Raw genomic sequence first — 20,016 nt, 5'->3', positions numbered from 1 at the left:
TCATTTTCTTCTCTCTCCCCACTGCCCCATCACTTGCAATGCAGCAGATGTCCGCCTGCAGTCTCCCTTCTCCTTCTCTCAAGTATGGCCACAGCCTTGTCCATTCTTCACTGCCAGTATTTCACGTTCACTTCTCCGATGTAAATAGGGATGTCCTGTGGTTCTCTTGATGACTTTTAAGACTGGACTTGAGGAAAACCTCACCGGCTCCAGACATCCCTGTAAGGCAAAGGCAAACAGGTGAGTGGGATGGCCAACACCCGATAGCGTCCCCCCAGATTCCTCCTCTGTTTGGCTGCCTGTTAACAAACAAGGCTTCCAAGCCAGTTTGCACCCATCTCAGCCAGCGTAGCCGCGCAACATCCACTAGCCTGAATGCAAATTCTTCCGACAACCATCCACCAGCTGCAACCTCATCAGGTCCATTGCCAGACATCCACCAGCTTCAGAGCTGAGTGTCAGTCACCTTCAAGTAGCGATCCCACCAGCAAGTAATCTTTGTACTTGCCTTCTCCTTGCTCCACAGCATCCCAGCACCGGGCAATTGCCTCCTTCCGCTTGCCAGCTTGCCACCACGGGGCAGGAGGCCACCAGGGCCACAGCATCCCAGCACCGGGCAATTGCCTCCTTCCGCTTGCCAGCTTGCTGTCACGGGACAGGAGACCACCTGGGCTGAGTGCCACCGAGCTGCCCATTTCTCTCTGGGGAGGGCAACTGCTGAGACTTGCGCCTTGGCCCACATTTATACCCGCTCAGCAGCCAAATGCTTTTGTCACATCACAATCAACCCACGGACAATGGCAGCAGCTGGGGAGGCATCACCATCACTCCCTCAGCTCTCACAATGGTGAGCGCAGCTCAGCAGCCAAAACACACACACACACACAAGTTGTGCCAATATCTGTGAAGGCCACACCGGAAACCCAAGTGGGCAGGAGGGGGACATTTTTAGGCCCAGTGGTTGCATTTCCCTCCCCACAACACTAGTCAAATGCACAGATGAACAGAGCAATGAAAGCAAGCCTTATCTTTGCACAGGAAGCTGTTCAAGGAATGGCATGCAGAGAGAAAGTTAGCATCTCAGGAAAAAAGCACTTTTTCATCAATCAGTTAATCAATCATTTATTGTATTTGACTAAAAGCCATTACAAATCCAGTTACAAAAGCACCAAACCCAATGACCCAAACTATGGCTCCCAGATTCTTGGGGGGCGGGGAGCCAGGTGGATGCCATGTGAAATCAGCGATGTGTCAAGTGATGGCTATGTAGTACCTCCAGGTTCAGAGGCGGCATATTTCTGCATATCAGTTCCTGAGAATCACGAGGGCTGTTGGGGTCAGATTCTGCTTGCAGTTTTTGCACAGGCACCTGTGAGAATGGGATGCTGAACTTGGGCCACTGGCCTGATCCAGGCAGCTTTCTTAGGTTACAAAGGAAGACTTCCAAGAGAATACTTTTAATGTAGCACTCCAAGAAATGCTAACAACTCTCGGCACCCTTTTCAAACTACAGCTCCCAGATGCTTTGGGGGAAGAAGCCATGAGTGTTTAAAGCGGCTTCATAGCGCTTTAAATGGTGTGGATGTGGCCCTGGCCTCCCTCACCTCACTGCCTCTTATTATTGTGGAATCGAAAGGATTTCCCCATTCAAATCTCTCGGAAACAGGAAATAGGAAGAAGACAGACTTTGTATCTCATGCCATTTTGAAATGTCTTAACATGAAATGCCAATAAAGTTATTTGTATTGTATTGTATTGTATTGTATTGTATTGTATTGTATTGTATTGTATTGTATTGTGATTAATGTGGGAAGTGGAATGGTAAAATGTTAATGAGGCGGATGTGATACTTCTGTAAACTGGTATGCCCTTTCTTGTGGGTGTGGGAGGGACTTGCGGGTGTGGAAGGAGGGACTTGCGGCCAGACAAGCAACTTTATAAGATGTGTTTTTCCATATGACGATGTGCCTGATCTTGGGTTACCCCACTTGCAAGTGTGTATAATAAAAATGTTTCCTAATTTACTCATTTTGTCCAGATCACTTTATTTAAAAGGATCCAGAAACCTTAAGTCAAAGGAACCAGTTTATTTATCTCTCTAAAAGGGCTAAATAAATAAATAATACCAATCCCCCAGCTGCCAAAACAAACTGTCTTGCAGCACTGTAAAAATTAAAGATTTTGGGAAAACTTTTTTAAAATGGGAGGGTCAGGGGGCCTTGGTGGGTGCTAAGGAGGGTATCCTAGGGTGCCATGGAGTCCATATGCCACACGTGTCACAAGGGGGGGCACCTCAGTCATCATTTGTTTATTTATAAATGTGCCCCCGCCCCCTGAGGCCTAGTTTCCCCAGCCCTGTCTATAGATGGTCTCTTGTGATGTCACAAACGGACATATCAGCTGAGGGGAAAGAGGCAGTTTCTTATTCTAGAATTTCAAACACAGGAGGGCAGGAGGGGGATATTTTTCAGCCCAGTGGTTGCATTTCCCTCCACACAACACTAGTCAAATGCACAAATGAACAGAGCAATGAAAGCAAGCCTTAACTTTGCACAGGAAGCTGTTCAAGGAATGACTTGCAGAGAGAAAGCACCAAACCCAATTAAACCTATTAAGAAATAGCTTGTTGAACCCCCTGAAATGCAGGAAACTCAACTGAAATTTAGGAAATGTATGTATTTCTGCATATGTTTATAGTATCCATATTGCTATTCGGAATACTCAAAATGGGGGGGCCCTCAGCTGCACACCCACCTCCCTTCATTTTTTGGGGGGGTCTCTTTCCCTCCCCCACCTGCCCAGCAGCTTCCCTGCCTGCTATCTCCCCGTCCATCATCCCACTGGCATTGCATCCTCCCCCCAGCCCCCCCCCACCAAAGCTTGCTGCGCCCCAAGGCAGTTTGCCCTCACCTGAACCCTTGCAGGGAAAGGGGCAGGGCCCAATGGGAAGGGGTAGGGCGACTAGGCTACTTAAACTATGCCCCTTTTCTAACAGAAGCGGCATGGGGGGTCAGTATCCATTACCCCCTTCTCTGCTTCTCTTGAACTCTTTGACTTTAACCCTTCAGTGGTGTCCAAACTTTTTTCAAAGAGGGCCAGATTTGATGAAGTGAAGGGCCGTGAGGGCCGACCAAAGTTGTTAACCTTATTTTAGGATTGAAGTTGTTGAGGTTTTTTAGTGATATTTTTACCCCAGGAAATAAACTGCCACAGGGGCCAGATTAAACCGACCAACAGGCCGGATTAGGCCCCAAAAATGGACTTTGGACATTAAGTGCATTGTGCAATCAGTTTTAAGATTTCCTGGATGATTTAAACATATGAGTTGTGCAGATGGCTTCATCATCATAACCCAGCATCATAACCCTAGTTAAGTATTTCATATCATACCTTGTATTGGGTCATTGGGTCCCAGCTTGTTCCAAGGCTCTGGGATGCTCTTTTTGTCCCAGCCAGGCAGTGAAATGTGACAAGAGGCAGACAGCTAGGAGTACATCTTTGTAAGAAGAAAAACATACAGCAGACATGTCCAAAGCCTTTTTCGGGGGTCTAATCTGGCCCACTGGTCAGTTTAATCTGGCCCCTGTGGCAGTTTATTTCTTGGGGTAAAATACAGTGGTGCCCTGCAAGACGAATGCCTCGCAAGACGAAAAACTCGCTAGACGAAAGGGTTTTCCGTTTTTGCGTTGCTTCGCTAGACGAATTTCCCTATGGGCTTGCTTCGCAAGACGAAAATGTCTTGCGCTTTTTTAAAAAAGCCGCTTGAAGAGGCGCAGTTGCGACAGACTGTGCTTCGCAAGACGAAAAACATCGCAAGACGAAAAGACACGTGGAACGAATTCTTTTCGTCTTGCGAGGCACCACTGTAAGTACTTGCTTTGAGCTTCAAGCAAACAAAGCCACAGTTAATATTCAGTGCTTTCGTTATTTACCGTATTTTTTGCTCTATAAGACTCACTTTTTCCCTCCTAAAAAGTAAGGAGAAATGTGTGTGTGTCTTATGGAGCGAATGCAGGCTGCGCAGCTATCCCAGAAGCCAGAACAGCAAGAGGGATTGCTGCTTTCACTGTGCAGCGATCCCTCTTGCTGTTCTGGCTTCTGAGATTCAGAATATTTTTTTTCCTTGTTTTCCTCCTCCAAAAACTAGGTGTGTCTTGTGGTCTGGTGCATCATATAGAGCGAAAAATACAGTACTTACTGCACTTATATCCCACTTTTCTTCCAAGGCAACATGCAGGATTCTCTTTCTCTCCATTTTATCCTCACAACAAGCCTGTGGGGAAGGTTAGAGTAATAGACAGTGAATGGCCTCAGGCTACCCAGCAAGCTTCATGCCTGAGTGGAGATTTGAACCCTGGTCTCTGGAGTCCTAACCCAACACTCTTAAGCTCTACCCCACACTGACCAGCTCATTTAGCATACTGTATTAACCGTTCTGTCCCTGGCTAAATCCTTCCTGTAGTTAGGAAACACGTTTTGCCAGCCAGGCAAGGGACTTCTTCAGCACGACCTGCAAAGCAAGCACATTTCAAGCGATGACGTTCAGTTTGTTATGGCTGCTTGGCAGCGGGCCAAAGCAACCTTTATTATTTGCATTTCCTCCGCACATGCAGACAGACAAATGCCTTTTCCCACAACAAGGTCATTCAATACCAAGGCTATTAAATTAAGATTTCCTCTAAAACGAGGCCTCATTATCAGGGCTAATTAAAGGATGACAAAAAAAAGATCTCCTGGGCAAGTCCCTCTCTACTGCTGAGGCTTGTGCACGACTAGGCTATTTCGTGGGAAAGCATTTGATTAAAGTTATTAAAAGCTCTTTTAATCGCTGTATGAACAGGACTCCTAACTAGCCACATTTGAGCTATAGGAAATAGCAAAAGGTACACTGGAGCTTTCACAGATCATTGTAAATGTGCACTTCTTAGGGCCAAACTAGATGAGAGTCAATCACACTATTAGTCATTGCATTAATGGCTTTTAAAACAATAAACAGCAAGGAGGAGGACAGGGGAGGGGAGTTTTCACCCAGACTGCGAATCTGGCATGGACAAAGGGAACAGCAAGCCTTTGCTTTCCTGCTGCAGTCCAGATCTGGATTGCCCTATCAACACCTCTGTGCCAGCAATTCACATTAAAAGATAGGTTCCCATTCGAGCCAATGCAAGCTTTTCTTTACAATGAAGGAAGAAGGCCTGATCCAGATCAAAACTATAGTGACAGGTAAAGCCACTCCACCCCCTAAAAGGGTCCCCATCCTGATCAATCTTCTGTTGCTGTTTTTTGTGGGGGTTTTAAATGTGAGCTAAGCAATTAGCAATTCCATGCATCTCCTAAAGTTACCTGATTGGTTGGATCAGAAATGAGAAGACGTCTGGCCCTCCAGGCCCCTCAGTTTGGCCCTCAGTACTCTCACCAGACCACATTCTACTCATCAGGCCACACCCCTCAATAGCCCTGCTCTCTGGCCTCATTGCATGCACCTTTGTATATCAACAGTCTACAGTGGTACCTCAGGTTACAGACACTTCAGGTTACAGACTCTTCAAGTTACAGACTCCGCTAACCCAGAAATAGTACCTTGGGTTAAGAACTTTGCTTCAGGATGAGAACAGAAATCGCGTGGCGGCAGCAGGAGGCCCCATTAGCTAAAGTGGTACCTCAGGTTAAGAACAGTTTCAGGTTAAGAACGGACCTCCAGAACGAATTAAGTTCTTAACCCGAGGTACCACTGTATATCTGCTCCCAACATGTCTCTCCAAAATCTTGCAATGACAGCAGTAAGTAAACGTCCAACCAGTTCACTGCCATACAGATAGAAGGGCCGGTTGTGAGTACGCTGGTTTCTCTTCAGATTGTATGAAGCTTTTGCCCTTGTTTACATTGTTTTGATGCTTTATATACATTGAAATGAATATGTGTTATGTAAATATGTAAGTAACGCGTGTTACAAGCTGAAGGCAGGCTGAATAGGGGAGTACTGGTTGAAAATCAAACTGCAGCAGAATGAAAACAGCACTGATTGTGAAAAATAGGGGTTAAAATAGAAATTGCTGCCTTCCTTCATCCGTAGCGATTTTTGTAACACAAAAAAATTGCAAGCAAAATGGCCAGAGGACAGGGCACTTCTTTGATTCTCCTTTTCTAGCCATGTACATAAAGCATGTAGGGCACAGAAACTTCCTAACCACTTAAATGTTCAAGGGAACCCTGCCACTTTTCTGATGCAACACGACATTTAATTACAGCTTTTTTGCGCACCAGGAGCACTGCAAGCAACTCTTAGCGAAGGTCTAATTTTCACATTATGCCCTTGTCTTTCGAACTTTAGCAACATAATCATACCATAGCAAGCTCTGCACTGTCTGTGCTGTTATCCAAAATGGGATTGTTGAGAACGATTGACTGCATTATAGGGAGCAGTGTAATACTGTACATGATAATCCTGGCTTTTGTTTTGTGTGTTTAGAGCAAGGAAGGGTAGCAGAAATGCACTGTTCTTAAAGACATCATGGTCTGCTATCATAGCAACACCGCCTCGTTCAGCTCCAAGTTGCATAAGATGGCTTTTTTATTATAACTGTTTTGCAAGCGACAAGTTGAAGATGCAATGCGCTGTCTGTAAGAACAGAATGGAGGCCTTTAAATGCATGATCTTGTCATGAAAACACATTTCAGCTTCAAATAAATTGCTTTTAATATCTGCAGCATTCGCCGACGCAACAACTGAGGGTCAGTCGAAAAAGAGCCTTAATGGCTTAGTGGTTGTAGAGCTGAAATGGGCAGATTTCTCAAACAAATTCTCCTAACTTAATCATGCTTGTAAAAGTGAATGCCTATTCTCCAAACCCAGCGGTTTTCTAGATTATGAATGCTGTCAGAATATAAGAATTTTAGATAGGAAAAACAAGGTCAAGCACTTTTAAGCTCCATTAATTTTAATAGTCAGGGCTTAGTGCTTTTCCTGGTGAAGCATAGTGGGTAAGAGAATGCGCTATCAATCAGGAAGCCCCGAGTTCACATCCTGACATGAACTGAGTAGGCTGACCAAAGCATGCCACTCTCAGCCTCAGTCCTCACATCTGTAATATGGTGATACTACTGACTTGGCTCTCATGAAACTAGATTATACACGTGAAGCACTCTGAACTCTTGAACGTGCTACACAATGCCAAGTACTATTATTTCACAGAATGATATTGATTTAATTAATGGATTGCCTTTTACATTTGTTGCCAGGCAATTTTAAAATGTACCATGCATAGCTAAAAAATAGTTTTAGAAGAACAGTACCAAAAAAAAAAAAACCTAACTAAAGATAGGTTTTTAAATAATACAAAATGAGCATCTAATGCAGAGACCTTTTTATCCAGATGAAAAGGCTTTTGGATACAAATATGCCCTCAATTAGGGACACGGGTGGCGCTGTGGGTTAAACCAAAGAGACTAGGACTTGCCGACCATAAGGTCAGCAGTTCGAATCCCTGCGACGGGGTGAGCTCCTGTTGCTTGGTCCCTGCTCCTGCCAACCTAGCAGTTCGAAAGCATGTCAAAGTGCAAGTAGATAAATAGATACCGCTCCGGCGGGAAGGTAAACGGCGTTTCCGTGCACTGCTCTGGTTTGCCAGAGTCATGCTGGCCACATGACCCAGAAGCTGTATGCCGGCTCCCTCGGCAAATAAAGCGAGATGAGCACCGCAACCCCAGAGTCGGCCACGACTGGACCTAATGGTCAGGGGTCCCTTTACCTTTACCTTTACTTATGCCCTCAATTGTTTCCAGAAACTGCAGATCGTGGGTGCCTATCATATCTCACCAGAAATGTTTCTCCACAAAGCAGGGGTATTCTGCTCCAAGTGACTGTGGAGTGGACCTCTGTTATTTTTGGGTTGTTAAAAAAAAAACTCTCCCACAAGAACACAGTGTCCTACTAAGACTATATGGGATAGTCTCTCAAGTAACCCGATCCTAAGCTGCATAGGGTCCTGTATGTTAGCTTATATGTTAACAAGGGGCATGATCAGAGTTCAAGGGCACCATCCAGTCAGTCAGAAACACTCAAGGGAGGTGCAAAGCATGGCTGGTGAGGGTTGTGGCTTGGGCAGAGTTCTGAGGGCTAGGCAAAGACCCCAGAGGCCAAAGTTTCCCATTCCTGTTATAGCAGGTGACAAAAAAAATTGAGACTGAAAGTTGGTTAACAAGGCTTTGCCATCCCAACTGCAAGTCTTTCTTTGTGAAAAATAAAATCTCAGCAGCTTTTACAGCTAAAGTGGAAAAGATGCCTCATAACTAAGCAATGGGGACACATAAAATGAATCTGTCTCAGCTGTCAGAGATGCTTACAAGTACAGTTAACTACAAAACAAAATACAGCTTGGGGTTGGAATATACAACCTCTTGCTCTGAGCATATCAAGTCTCAAAAACTCTTCATAAATCGTAGCGCAATAAGCAATGTTGTATCACAGGAAACTTAATTTTCTTCCACTTATAAGAAAAGCCAGGAAATAGCTGCATCTTTACATGATGCTTCTGGAATCGGTGTAGCAGATTTTCTCTTTTTTTATGAGATGAAATTAGGGTGCAGTCAAAACTGGTGGCTTTGGGAATCTATTCCCCTCCCACATTCAGCAAACAAGTATACGAAAAGCGGAGAAAATACAAAAGCTGCTGGTTTCTATTTTAAGTTTTAAGACAAGATAGCAGACTCTCCCAGATTTAACAGAGGATATCTGTGGTCTGCTTGTTAAATGGTTGTAACCAGTTGCTAGAAACTGCAGGAGGGGAAAATTGCTCTTGTGCTCATGTCTTTCTTGCGGGTTTCTCACAGCCCACAGCTTGGTCACTGTGACAACAGAATCCTGCGCTAGATGGGCTGTTTGCCTGATCCAGCAAACTTGTCTTATTTGTGTTCTTATGTTCAAAAATGCTCAGGTGCCAAGTAAGGCATTTGCACTGGAGTCTGGAGTCCTTGCACCTCACAGGCAATGTAAAGGTAAAGGTAACGGGACCCCTGACCATTAGGTCCAGTCGTGACCGACTCTGGGGTTGCAGCGCTCATCTCGCTTTATTGGCCAAGGGAGCCAGCATTTGTCCACAGACAGCTTCCGGGTCATGTGGCCAGCATGACTAAGCCGCTTCTGGCAAACCAGAGCAGCGCACAGAAACACCATTTACCTTCCCGCTGGAGCGGTACCTATTTATCTACTTGCACCTTGATGTGCTTTCGAACTGCTAGGTTGGCAGGACACAGGCAATGAGGGTATGCCTAATTGCAACAAGGGAGGACAACCAACATCCACCATTGTCACCTTCCACGCTGCAGAATCCTATGCTTAGCGCAATTACTCGCAGAGAGAAAACATTAGAGGTGTCAAGATGCTAAGGGGTATATAGTAAGCCTGCAACTTACACTGGAGTTATGTTCCAGGGATTTTGCCTAAAGCCAAAATCAGGTATAGTCAAAACCCATTGAGTTCCATGGCAGATGGGGTTGTCAAAGTCATTTTTCCTAGAACCCCACTCCCCCCTTCTTTCCGTGCATGTAAGGCTGAATGTGCACAAGTTAAATGCACATAAGTTGTAGGCTAACTATACCTAAGTCTGGAAATATCATCTCCCAAAAGTCTATAGATCTGAACTAGAGGGACCATTGGTACATGGCCTTAGATGTTCCATACGAGCACTCAACCAGTGCTTTGGAGGACATGATCATTGATAGCTAATAACCACGAAGGGCTATGTTCTACCTACACTGTTGGAGGCAGTGTGCCTCTGAATACCAGTTCTTACGAATCTCAAGTTGCACTCAAGTGCTGCTTGCATATGGTTGCCCACTGTGAGACTAGGATGGTGGGCTAGATGAGCCTTTTGCCGGATCCAGCAGGGCTCTTCTTGTGTTCTTAACACCTTAAATGCTTTATCTCTATGCTGCCCTTCTTCCCAGCATATTTTTCCAATATCCTAGGCCTGCAATATGCTCCCAGGTAGTTGTTTACTTCCCTAAGCTTTTCCAATTCTCCTCTCAGCACATCACACCTCCAGTACTCCTCCTCTGACACTAGCTTCTAATTGAAGAATGCCTCTGTGGCTCAATTTCTCAGGGTAATAGCACTTTGGCATCCCAAGGGGTAATTCAGGATGTCAAGTTTTTCAAAATATTTGAACAGTATCGATGCACCGCTGGATTGATCTATTTGCTTTGACAATAAGTTCCAGGGGGACTGCATTAAAGGGATGAGAAGTTTTACCACCCACAATCATTTGGTTAGCCCAAATTAAGGGCTGGTGTACAATATTTCATTCTATCTCCTTGTCCTTCTTTAAGCCTGCATTTGCAACCCTTTAGCAAACCAGTTTGTAGCAGGCATTATTGCAATTTTCACTTTAAACCTAATTAGCAACCAAACAAGCCAGACTGAAGCAGCAGAGGAAGGGCATTCCTATGCACACACAACCTCAGAAATCAAGGTCACTGGTCAGTTAGGCCAAATATGACAATCAGCCAGGCATTTATGACCTTTCCAGATGGAATGTTTTTTCCCCAGTAGTACATTACATTACTAGTGCTTCACTAACAAACACATTGCCACTGTCTTCTACCATGGCAAATCCTTGGTTCAATATTGCCTACCAAACTAGGAGAGGCCCTCACTGACTGGGAGAGGTTCTCCAGGGCAAAGACTCTTTCTCAGCCCTAGCTAGAAATGCTGGGGATTAAACCTGTGACCTTTTGCATGCAAAGCAGTTGTTAGATCCAACCCTGATAGACAGACAGACAGACAGACAGACAGACAGACAGACAGATAGATATAGATAGACAGATAGTCTTTGAGGAAGAAAATGGGAAAGAAGCAATTTTTTCATTTCTTTCTCATTTCAAATTTGCCAATGAGGGGCCTCGCTAGCTGAAAGGGCATTGACTGCCCGTCTGTTCAAGCAGCCATCAAGGCATAAAAGCCGGTGATGCCCACCCTCCCTCACTGCAGTCAGTGGAAGAACAAATAAGAAAAGAAGGTCAGATCACTGAGTCAAGAAACTGGAAGCTGTGTGTTGCCAGGGTGGTGGGCAACACTGCAACTGGGCATGTAATATGAATAGTATTTATAGCACCACAGCCACCAAGGTTGATGGAGAGAGAGAGAGAGAGAGAGAGAGAGAGAGAGAGAGAGACTGTCCCAGGGTCAATGAGGAAACATCGGTAGCTGCCTTATACTGAGTCATACCACTGGCCCATTTAGCGCAGTATTCTGCTGACTGGTCGCAACTTTCCAGGGTTTCAGGCAGTCTTTCCCAGCCCTGCCTGGAGGAACCAGGGATTGAACCTGGGATCTCATACTTGCAAAGTGAATGTCCTGCCACTGAAGTACAAGTGCCTATCAATGTAGTCCAGAGATAGTGAACGTGGTTCCCCTCCAGATGTTGTTGAACTATAGCTCCCATCATACCCACCCAGCATAGTCAGTGTTTAGGGCTGATGGCATAGGCATTACTGAGCTAGACAAACCAAGAGTGTGACTCAGTGTCAGTCTGCTTCCTGTGTTGTGTGTTGAAAGTCCTATTCACCAAAAGAGACTGCAATATAGTTTATTCAAAGCAGAAAATAATGAACAGCACCTCTTTCCTCTAGTGCTGCTAATCCAAATGTCCAACAACAGGGGGAAAGCACAGCACAGCATCTTAGCTATTCACAAACCTCCAGGCAATTGCTTCTGGAGGAGACTACACCGAGCACCTGTCAAGCTGCTCAGTTTGACAGCCAGTTCCTGCCTTTGCCAGTCAGGCAGCAAGATCATCATTCCACCCTGCTTGAGCTCATTGCTGCCCTTATCTACAGTGTCTGAACCCTGCCTCACCTTTCCTGCATCTGTCTAGATCAGGTGCCAGAAAGCCAGCAGGGGCTGCCAACTTCTACACAAAATGGGACATTGCTTTGTGGTGACAGCAACAACCAAAAAGTGATCTCTGCTCCCTCCTCCCACCTTGCCTCCAGCACAAAACACGAAGCATTAAGAACCACAGCAATTATTAGCAAACCTCACTACAGAAAAAATCAGGTGGCCCAGGAATAAAAAGGAAAAATATTCTGTTCTCATCCTTTCTTTCCACTTCTCTCTCACCACCAGATGTTTCCCTTCCTCCAGCAGATGTTCACATTGCTGTCACATTTCCACCATCGGCTAAATGCAAAGCTGTACATCTTGTCAAGGTAGCAAAAAATTTTCATGGATGAATGCCCCAGAATTGTGTTTCCTGTTATTACCTATAAAAGTGGGATCTTCAACAAAATGGTACCATGTATCCCACAGATATTAGAGAATTCCAAAGAAAAAGAAACCTGGAGTGGAAATTGTCTGCTTATTCATCCCATTTCTAGAACAGAAATCAATACAGTGAATATGACTGGTATTTGCAATTGTTGCTGCTTTCAGTCCACAAACGATATATAATTGATTATGTTTTCCCTTTTTGGATATCTTTTTACCCAGGCTTTTCCTGACCCATAAGATCAGAATCTGTCTTCCTTTGTCTGAATTCTTGATTATTATTTTTTCATGTGCTTTCATACTACTGTTCTACTGATTTTAGTTTGTATTTTGGTTTTACCAACAGTGTTTATTGCTTTTACTTAGAGATTTGAAAAGAGTGCTTTAAAATGCTATAAAATAAACAACAAATGTAAACTGTAATAACTAGTAGCAGATCAAAAATTCAGGAATACAACAGATAAGCTATTGTAAACTGTAAGGAGTTCAAGCGGACCTCTCTCTCTCTCTCTCTCTCTCTCTCTCTGTCTGTCTTTCTCTCTCTCTCTCTCTCTCTCTCTCTCTCTCTCACACACACACACACACACACACACACACACACACACAGGCTTCCCATTTTCCTTTTCAAACTGCCACTCAAATGGTGGGCACTCATCTCTCACTGGGCTATTTCCAGAGTGGTCAGGTCCCTATAGACTTTTTAAAAATAATAATAATAAAACCCCCTTGGTATTCCTTGTTTCTCACCAGGCCTGTTTTACACAGCCTGGGTAAAAAGATATCCAAAAAGGGAAAACATAATCAATTATATATCGTTTGTGGACTGAAAGCAGTCCACAAAGAGTGGATAGCAGCATAACACTTGACCAAGCTGATAAACAAAACAGAAATATTTCTGCACAAGAAGCTTCTGTGCCTGTACAAATCTTGTACACACGGAGAGGATTCCCCATGACATCTAATGGTGATCTCCTTTCCTATTCTCACAGACACTTGGTATGTGTGCACCAATGCATGCTAGCCAATACCTGCAAGGGAGGCCAATGTGTTTCCTGTTTCTCCATTCAAGTCACATTATCCAACTCCCTTTGGTTCCCATTGAGAGATACTTCCCTGAACCGTTAACATGTCATATCGCTAACTAAAGTTGTGACTGACACAGGGTGGCCATGGACCACTCAGAATCATTATCCAATCATTCTGTCCCATTAACACTCCACACACCCAACAAAAAATCAAACCCCATATTCATTTACAGCAATCAGGTGCCAAACTCACAACAGCAGTAAAGCAAAGCCAAAGTTTCACTTATTGCACTTCTATCTGTTGCAAAACTGTTTCATAAAAAGTGGCAAATCCGTAAGTAAGGATCAATACCCCAACCCACGTGAATGAACTATCCAGGTAAGAAAGAGCTCTGCCATTGCGATGGTGGTGCCCATTCTTCTGTACTCATAACCTGCTGCTGCCAAGAGGAATGTTTGTGTATCCAGATGGTGGGTGTGGTGATGCAGAAGCATGTATGTAGGTCATGCAGAAATAAGGAGGCCAGGAGCGAATGGATCAAAGCAGCTAATTTTCCATCCGATCATCCTGAGCAATGTTGGTCAAAAACTGTAACTTTATATAGCATATTTGTCGGCATTTTAATGTGAATTTCTCCTAATGAACACATTTCAGTGCAACTTTGATTGGTACACACATTTCTACAAGCAATTTCCCCCAATGAAATGTGATATTTTTGGTATATTTTTGCAAAAACGTGCATATTTTTTCCACACTTGTAGGCGTTCTTTCACGTATTTCCTTGGGGAACTGCATTGCAAAATTTGGAGAAGCACACTTCTTGAACATTAACTATGTTTCAGTTTGTACAGATAAGGTGGCTCCTCATTATAATGCAAACAAAAAAACCACAACCCATCCCTAGTGCACACACTCACTTTTATGTCCCGGGTAGAAAACTGACTAGGAGATGATGGTGCCCACAACAAATCACTCAAAAAGACTGACAGACCAAGAAAGACTGGTAACCCCTGGTGTAGTGTAGCTACTGGGAAGACAACTTTGGGGGAGCATTAGCAATATTGTTCAAGAATCTTCTCTCAGTGGCCTCCAAAGCAAGGACATTCTATTTTTCTGCCAATTGCCATTGAAAACAGTTTGTGATCAAGGACACATCTGTAAGTAATATTCCATTATTCTTCCATAAAGAGGAGAGTCATCGAGCCACACTCTCTTTTTATACATAATTACAAAGGATGTGTCTGCTCTTATTTAGGATAGCGGAAGAAATGCAATATTTGAATTTGCTGAAAGCAGTTCAAGGGATCCTTCTTCCCCACCCCACCCCACTCCCATTTGTGTGTAAGTACTCCTGAACCGATGCAATTCATCTTTCTAGGAATCTTAACAAGTAAATACATTGAGAGCAGGAATATAGCGTCCTTGCCATCTACCATGAAGTCATAGTCTAATGAGAAATCCATTTCAGCAACCTGCCAGCCTCTAGAAGCACTGAATGCATATTTTATTGTGTGTTCTGCTCCAGACAAGTTCCTATTTAAAAAAAGGACAAGTACATTATCAGTATTTTTGAAAGGATTTTAAGTACACCTAAGTGTTTAACCCATTTCATGCATTTGCTGATTTTTTTCAGATGCAACATGAGATTTCAGCCTTGAAGATATAATGCTTTGCCAGGTCACGGTTCCCAAATTATGGAATGTGCTCTCTAGAGATGCTCACCTGGCACACACAAAAATGATATACTTCTATCCAATCCACAGGTGAGCAACTGCTTTCTCTCATCTTTCCCTCTGCTGCAGCGTGATGGAGTGCCTGCTGGGAGGACCCAATGGAGCTGGTATCTTGACAGAACTGGTGACATGGGCCCGCCTACTGCCTCTCTCTCTGCTGCAGCTGGATGGAATGGCTGCTGCTAGCTTAAATCAAAGTTGAGAGAAGAGCCCAGTGGAGCTGGTCCCTCGCCACAGGGGCTGAGAAAGGGGACGGTGGGGGCAGGCCGCCCCAAGTGTCACCACTGAGGGGGGGTGACAAAATGCCGGGTGGCACTCACCACGGGGCCTGCAGCGCACCTGAGCCACACATCTCCGCCTGCCACCTCTCTCAGCTGTAGGGTGGCTGAGTGGGAGGAGGCAGGCAGACTCCTCAGAGGCCCCGCAGAACGTCCTGCCCTGGCTCACCCTGCGCAGCTGGCCCCATGCAAGGCTGGCCCTGCCCCTGGATGCAGGGCACGCATGCTGCCCCAGGCACCCAATCGGCTTGCTCCGCCACTGCCTCAGCTGCAACCAGATGGAACATCTGCTTTTAGCCTAGATGAAAATTGAGGGGGTGGCCCCAGTGGAGCTGGTCTCTCAGCAGCGCAGATGGAGTGGCTCAGCTTCCCTTTTCTCATGCCTATCCTCTATACATTTGTCCAGTCATTTTTGAAAGCCATCTGAGCTAGCAGTCATCACCATGTATTGCACATAAGTTCACTAGGTACTATGTGAAAAGGTAGGCCCGTGCAGAGCTTGTCTGAGGCTCAGGGTGGGAGTATTGTTAGAATAAAGTTATAAACTTAAACAATAAATCAGCCAGTTCCTGGCAGGGCCACCCAGCCAGCTTAGACCTCCAAGGCCCAGGGCAAGTGTACCAGGCTGCCCCCTCCCTCTGAACAGGCCTGCAAAAAGCTACTGTTCACTGTTCTTATTCTTAGATCACTTCTGGATGACCTTTTTATTGAGCATCCATCCTGATTTGTTTGTGCAAAGTTTGCAGGGAGGTTACACAGTGCCCACTGTTTATCGAGCATTTGTTCTGGCTTTTTTGTGAGGAGCTTGTACAACGTTGCATCAAGCAATTGTTCTTTGCTCTTTCCAGTATATTTCCCCCATCACTTTCTTTAAGAAGCCAGGGGCAGGGGGGAATTGGGATTGTTGTGAGAGCGTCCCAAATCAACCTTAGAAGCAGTGGCATGCAGCAAAAATTTTCAAAGGGGAACAATCAGAGCACCAGCTTGCAAGGGCACTTAGGAGGGCAATGTCACACACGTGAGCATCACACCGCCCCCTCCCTAAGCCAGGCAGAAGCTTCCCAGGCTTTGGGGAGGAGGAGTCAGTTCTCTGACAGGATGCTGGAGCCCTCTTTCTTCCTTCCCCAAGCTGGGTGGGCTTTGGGATGGTGAGATGGCTCTTGGACCCCATCAGACCCTAAGCTGGGCAGAAGCTTCCGGGGCTTTGGGGAACATTTAGGGACCTAGCCTAAAACCTCCAGTCCACTGACTACACACCACTGCTTCAAAGTGTAACCTGATTTGCTGATTTGCAAGTGAATCCCACCTGCAAAATGTGGTGGCACTCTGCAGCCTTATGCATTTCTAAAAGCTAGGCATTGTGTTTTGGGGTAGGTGGTAAGGGAGGATAAGGGAGGGGAGAGTGGGCTGCAGTTGTCAGAGGTTCAGTAGCACACTTGCTTGAGAGAGCTGCAAGCTTTTAGCCTGGTTGGCATCATCCAGACAGTGAAAGTGAGCTGCAATACCTTTTTTTTTTTAATCAGACACATAATGGGCACAAGAGGGTTGATAGACAAGAGGGTAGGAGGCATGACTCCAAATTTCACTCTGTGTCTGTTTCTCCTACAAGCAAGACAGAGGAACAAACCTGCAAGACAGTTTATATGAATGAAACTTCATAATGATAACAACAAAATTGGAATGTGTTGAAAAGCCCTTTGCCTTATTAATATTTATAAGACTGGGATTTCAGAATCTTATTAGAATGTGTCATCTCCCTTCACAAGTGGTGTAGATTTTTTAGATCTATATTAACCTCGCGTTCTTGCCATTGCTTTTTGCAAACGACAGCTCTCTCTTAAGCAAATATTGCTCTCTCTTGGGGGCACCTGGGCAAAAAGGCAAGTCTTTAATTGATGGTGAAAGACAACAACCAGTAGTGCCACCTAATCTCCAAAAGGAGGCTGTTCCAGAGGGTAGGAGGCATCATGAAAAAAACTCCTGTTGTTTGTATAAGTCTCTGGTAAATTAGAACTGAGGGCATGGAATCAAACCTGTCTAGTCTCTTAGCTACCTTTGAAGCCATCGCATAGAGATATTAATTTGGCATTGGTCCTTTTGTTGCAAGGCTGTAGTATTCACTTTCCTTTCTACTATGCATTTTGCCTTCATTCTGCCTCTCTCATGTATTTCCTACCTTGCCTCTAAAAAACTCAAGGTGATATATATGGTGGATTCATCCTCACAACAAGTACTGTATTGGGGTGATAGGTGGTGGGTAGTTGTGGGGGACTCCCTGGTCCTGAATGGGGTAACTGTACCTCTGAAGAACCAGATGTGCAGCCTGGGAGCCATTTTGGACTCACAACTATCCATGAAGGCACAGGTCAGTTCTGTGTCCGGGGCAGCTGCCTACCAGCTCCATCTGAGACCCTACCTGCCTGTGGATTGTCTTGCCAGAGTGGTGCATGCTCTAGTTATCTTCCACTTGGACTACTGCAATGCGCTCTACATGGGGCTACCTTTGAAAGTGACCCAGAAACTGCAGTTAATCCAGAATGCGGCGGCTAGACTGGTGACTAGGAGTGGCCACTAAGACACCGGTCCTTAAAGACCTACATTGGCTCCCAGTACATTTCCAAGCACAATTCAAAGTGTTAGGGCTGAACTTTAAAGCCTAATGGCTTTGGCCCTGTATACCTGAAGGAGTGTCTCCACCCCCATCATTCACCCCTGACACTGAGGTCCAGCTCATGGTTCCCTCACTGCAAGAAGTGAGGTTACAGGGAACCAAGCAGAGGGCCTTTTTGGCAGTGGAACTCTCTTATGGAATACCCTCTCTTCAGATGTCAGGGAGATAAATAACTATATAACTTGTAGAAGACGTCTGAAGGCAGCCCTGTATTGGGAAGTTTTTAATGTTTGATGTTTTTATATGTGTTGGAAGCCACCCAGAGTGGCTGCAGCAACCTAGCCAGATGGATGGGGTATAAATAATAAAATTCTTATTATTAATTAACAATCCTGTGAAATAGGTAAGGATGGGAGGTGGTGACTACCCAAAGGTTATCCAGTAAGTTTTACAGCTGAGGGGATTTGAATCCAGGTCTCTGGTGTTCCAATCTTAGCTCTAATCATACCACCACAATAGCTCTGTTTTTCTTCCCAAAAAAGAAAAAAGATGGATCCAGTTGAATTTTTACTTGATGCCTTTTTGATGCTAAAGTCTAAGCCACAATAGTTACAGTGGTACCTCAGGTTACATACGCTTCAGGTTACAGACTCCACTAACCTGGAAATAGTGCTTCAGGTTAAGAACTTTGCTTCAGGGTGAGAACAGAAATCGTGCTCCGGCGGCGCGGCAGCAGCAGGAGGCCCCATTAGCTAAAGTGGTGCTTCAGGTTAAGAACAGTTTCAGGTTAAGAACGGACCTCCGGAATGAATTAAGTACTTAACTCGAGGTACCACTGTATTCTGAAAAACTAGGGCAACATAGGGAGCTGAGTCAGATCCACCATCCATCTAGCTTGTCTACATCAGTTGTGGGGAACTTTTGGCCCTTCAGATGTTGCTGAGCTACAAATCCTATCAGCCCCCACAAGCACAGCTAATGGCCAGGAATGATGGGAGTTGTAGTTCAACAACATCTAGAAACAGTCAGAGAGCTGCATTTCACCTCTTGCCCAGAGGTTCCCCATCCATACACTACACCAGCCCACATGGGGATGCTGGGTCCAGGGAGCTATGGTTCTCTGGCTATAGACCCCCACAGCTCCTGCCGCCTGCCATGACTAGCAAAACCAGACTAAAAGATGCAGAGGAAAAGGAAAGGAAGATTGGAAAAGAGGAGAAAACAAGCAAATGTGCATTATTTATACATGTCACAGAATCCTGTCTCTCAGCCTTAGTGTAGGGTTACTGTTTTTTTCTTTCTAATCACAGATAACCAAGCAGATCTCTTGGAAAAGGGTAAGCACTGGCTGCTATATGTGGAAGAATATCAGCGGTTCCAAAAGGAGTGCTCTGCTTCCCTCTCCTCTGTGCATCTGAGCAGTCTATTCCCTTCTGTGCAAGCTGCACCAAAATTGAGCTGTAACAAGGATGTTCCCAGTGGCGTGTCAACTCCTCTCTGCCCTTTTCAAGTTGCTCCCAGGCAATGATGAATGTTGCTGATACTGATCCGCCATCCTTCTCTTAACGAATCAAGTTCCAGCAGGCTCACTAACATGACTGTATCAGACAGAGGGAGTCAGAACAGGGCAGACCAAAGGTCAGCAGTATTTTTTACCTTTTCTTTTCTTTTTTGAAATTACAAGGCAAGTCACTTCCACAGCAGAAAGCATTCCTTAGATGAGAACGCACACTTCTTTTAGGAAGCAATATAGAATTCCCGAGGAGACATTGTGCATAAGCAGCCCATAGAACTGTTAAGAACTTAAGGAGATGCCTGCTGAATCAGACCGAAGACCATCAAGTTCAACATCTTGTGCTCACAGTGGCCCACCAGATACCTATGAGAAGCCCACAAGGAACAGCTGTCTACCTATGCTCTCCCTTCCTGAAGTTTTCAGCAACTTGTATTCAGAGGCATAACCGGCTTTGATGGTGGGGACAGAACATAGCCATTGTGGCAAGTAGTCACAAGGCTATTATTGCCTTGCCCCCCTGTGAATTTGTCGTATCCTCTTTTAAACCACCAAAGTCGGTGGCTATCACTACTTCTTGGGGGAATGAA

General features: G+C 45.0%; 1 long non-coding RNA gene across 1 annotated transcript; it reads left to right on the top strand.

Moving 5' to 3' along the window:
* The first annotated feature begins 2,118 nt into the window (after positions 1 to 2,118).
* Positions 2,119 to 19,351, top strand: LOC310698935. Its single transcript, XR_014521838.1, has 3 exons — positions 2,119 to 2,671; positions 14,925 to 15,054; positions 19,224 to 19,351. It is a non-coding gene; the product is annotated as an uncharacterized lncRNA (long non-coding RNA).
* The last annotated feature ends 665 nt before the right edge of the window (positions 19,352 to 20,016 follow it).

Source organism: Podarcis liolepis (genome assembly GCF_965112155.1).
Source record: "Podarcis liolepis genome assembly, chromosome: Z".
Lineage (NCBI taxonomy): Eukaryota > Metazoa > Chordata > Lepidosauria > Squamata > Lacertidae > Podarcis > Podarcis liolepis.
Note: the sequence above shows the minus strand (reverse complement) of the source record. Positions and strands in the feature narration are given on the sequence as shown.